General features: G+C 42.2%; 1 protein-coding gene across 1 annotated transcript in view; it reads left to right on the top strand.

Annotated features, from left to right (window-relative positions):
• Positions 1 to 362: 362 nt before the first annotated feature.
• ecel1 (endothelin converting enzyme-like 1) overlaps positions 363 to 3,350 on the top strand; it is a 37,550-nt gene continuing 34,562 nt past the window's right edge. The window contains exon 1 of the mRNA XM_032507087.1: positions 363 to 510. The gene's annotated coding sequence lies outside the window, so the exon portion shown is untranslated. The remainder of the gene's footprint in view (positions 511 to 3,350) is intronic.

Genomic DNA, 3,350 nt, shown 5'->3' with positions numbered 1-3,350 from the left:
ATTTGCTCCAAATATGTTGAAAAAATTATAAAATATGCAATAGTAGTATTATTACAAATGTTTAAAAATACAACCAATGAAAGGGAATAATAAAAAGGATAAACATCTGTTTTACTTTTTGTGTGTGTGTGTGTGTGTGTGTGTGTGTGTGTGTGTGTGTGTGTGTGTTTGTGTGTTGTGTGTGGTGTGTGATTGTGTGTTGTTGTGTTGTGTGTGTTGTGTGTGTGTGTGGTGTTTGTGATTGTGTTTGTGTATTTGTGACTGTGTGTGTGTGTGTGGTACCTCATTGATTAAGGATCCCCCCCCCCCCTCCCTCTCTCTCTCTCTTTCTCTTGCTCTCTCTCTCCTCCATACATCGGAGGCTGTGAGCTGCAGCAGCGGCAGAGAGCGGTTCGGGACCCGGTGTGTGCCGATCTCCGGAGGGGGACAGGATAATCCAGTCAGATTTTCAGTGGAGTGAATGTCCGCACTTTTACGTTCCCGTCGGGGATTTTGATTTAATTCCCACAGGTATGATCTTTTTGTACAAGTTTCCATCGCTCTGGGGCTATCCACACCTCTTAAGCGGGTCTTCCACTAGCCAGTGTAGGCTGCACTATCAGGGTATGGCACGGCAGGCAGTTGGGCTCTTGTAGCCTAAATCCACGTCCGGTCATGTTGGTTATGGAGAGCGATGATAAAGGAAAAACTGCAACAGATTAACTTGAAAGTCACGTTTCAGCAGCCGACACGTTGATGAGACATCCACTTATTTTTTACGCACATGGTGTTTTCTTCACGGTCTCCATGAACGGGTCTAGAAGTTTGATGGTCTGTAATAAGATGCGCCTGTCGGCAAGTTGTCATAGCACTAAAAAGAGAAAGAATGATTAAATTGGATCTGTCTGTTGGTCTGGAAATTACTTTAATTGAGTTTTGACTGACTCCAGCTCATTTTTATTGAAGGAATAACTGCGGATTTATGTGTGTCTTATCATTCTTTTTCAAACTCTGTGTTACCGTTTGCATGTTGTTTGAGTCTTTGTTGAAGATTTGCCAAAAAATAAAATGTATCTAACGCCATTTGAATTCATCATCAGCAAAAACTTTATAAAGGGCTAAAGTAAGGACTGGCGGTTTTGTGCTCACAAGTTGGGGTTTCTTTTCTTTTGTTGCACACTAGCAGCAGCAGTCTGCTCTGCGTCTTTACGCACCGAGTTTTTGCATCGCCCCAAAAGTTGGAAATCCTAACTCTCACTCTCTATGTGACACCGCAGCGCTACCTTACATGCACGTACTGTAGTTTTACAGTTTTAAACGCTCTGTGCACCTCTAGTGACACGTTTCCTCCCTGATACAGAACGCCGTTCAACACCAATGCAATTCACTTATTGATAAACTTAACTTAAACCTAACTAACCCTGACCCTGCACCTCATACACATCTATCCAGCCGTGTTTCAACCAATAGTGTACGTCTTCAGAAATGCACAACTCAGCGGGGTAAGATCTTCTAGTATGAGTAGATATACTAATACCCAAATATCGCTGGAGGCTTAAGATTCGCATTTATATACACGTAAAGTGTTTAAAATCCCAATATTTAAATCGTAGTTTGGCATACTGCTCTATAAAATAAGTTGTATGAAGAGTCATTAAGGTTAATAGAGTTGCAGTATGTCAGTGTCATATACCTTTGTTTGCGTCTGTCTGTCTGCTTGTCTGTCTGTCTGGAGAGAGAGAGAGAGAGAGTTCTTCAAGGGTACTTAAGTCTAATTGTTCTTTAGAATGACTTACTTCTTTCTTTCAACTTCTGTTTGAATAATAAAATAGACAAAGAGACAATTGTGCTTTTTAAATTAGGTTGTTTAAATGTTGCTGATGGGGACATTTCATGCACCACAAAGGGGGTTCTGCACCGGCACAAGAAGACTCTTGAACCCTTGAGCTGTGTGTCCAAATCTGTGTCCCATACAAACGCACCGTAGCCCTCTACTGCAGCCTCTGGCGACCGATGATAAGGCTCGAGGGAGCTGACTCCCACGCTGAACCCTCTAAATGCCGTACAGCTTTTGGGGCAGGCTCTGTGACCACTTTGATTAAGGGATAATAAACCATTTATAGAAGGCTTTCAGGTGACGTAACTCGCCTGAGAGAAGATAAAAGTAGCAGAGTTTCCCACTTAGCCTTTATTTCTGGCTACCACCAAATATCTTCACAAACTGCAGCAGAGAAAATTGAGTTTGCTCTCAGTGAAAGTATGTTAATGTTTAAGTTGTGAATTAGGCTGGAAAGTATTGTAAGTATAGTAGTATAATATACATTGTTGTGATAAGTTTTGAGGAAGATCAGTTGCTAAATGTATGCCTCCTGTGTATAAACTGCAGGAGATGCATGGTAAAGGTTGAGCAGCTGGTTACAAATTTGGTTACAGACCAGAAGGTGTACCATGTTTTTGTTACTACTGATTCAACAAGTAAATTATATGGAAAGAATTTATATTAACGGCTACCTTTTATGGCCTTTTTAATGTGCCCTCTAGCAATCGTTGGCAACTTTGCAACTATGTTGCTAGACAATATTGACTACAGGTGACTTTCCATCTTACTAGCAACAAATCTGACTGCTTTCCCAGACCATGGGAAAAAAAATTGTGTTGATGTTTTGAGTCCCGAAGCACTAAAGCCGGTAAAGCTCTGAAAGTTTTTGGCGATAATTAAGTACAGCTCATGCTGATAGCTTTCATTTGCAATGAGCAGGAACTTTAGTTTTTTTTGGAAACAAATGTAACCAGTTAAATATTCATTTTCACTTGTAATTTTACTGAATAAATCAAACCACCGCTACCTTGCACAGTTATATTAAGCCATTGTGCACAGCTGATTATCCATTGGACTGCCTACGTTTTTGAATGGAGAACTGTGATAAATCTGCACAAAACAGTGATGTGAATTTTCACTTTCGAGCCCTCCGCTTATTGATTACCCATTGATCTTCTCTGCGGATTTATTATTAGTGGATAAAGAAGCAAGAGAAAGGTCCACCCAGCCTTCAAAGTGTGCAGTTTGTTTCACGTGCCTCCTTCAAAAATTCCCCTCACAGCGCTATGGCTGGCCCAGTGTTCCTCTATGTCCCCTATAGGGGTGGCGGTAGCTCAGTCCGTAAGGAGTTGGGTTGGGAACCGGAGGGTCGCTGGTTCAAGTGCCCGTTTGGATCAAAGTACGGAGTGTGGACTGGTAGCTGGAGAGATGCCAGTCACCTCCTGGGCACTGCCAAGGTGCTCTTGAGCAAGGCACCGACCGCGCACGGCCCACTCACTCTGATACCTCTCCATTAGTGCATGTATAGGACCTGAGCATGTGTGTGTATTTC

Source organism: Etheostoma spectabile, chromosome 3 (genome assembly GCF_008692095.1).
Source record: "Etheostoma spectabile isolate EspeVRDwgs_2016 chromosome 3, UIUC_Espe_1.0, whole genome shotgun sequence".
NCBI classification, from domain to species: Eukaryota; Metazoa; Chordata; class Actinopteri; order Perciformes; family Percidae; genus Etheostoma; species Etheostoma spectabile.
The sequence above is the reverse complement of the archived record's forward strand: the minus strand, read 5'-3'. Positions and strand labels throughout refer to the sequence as shown.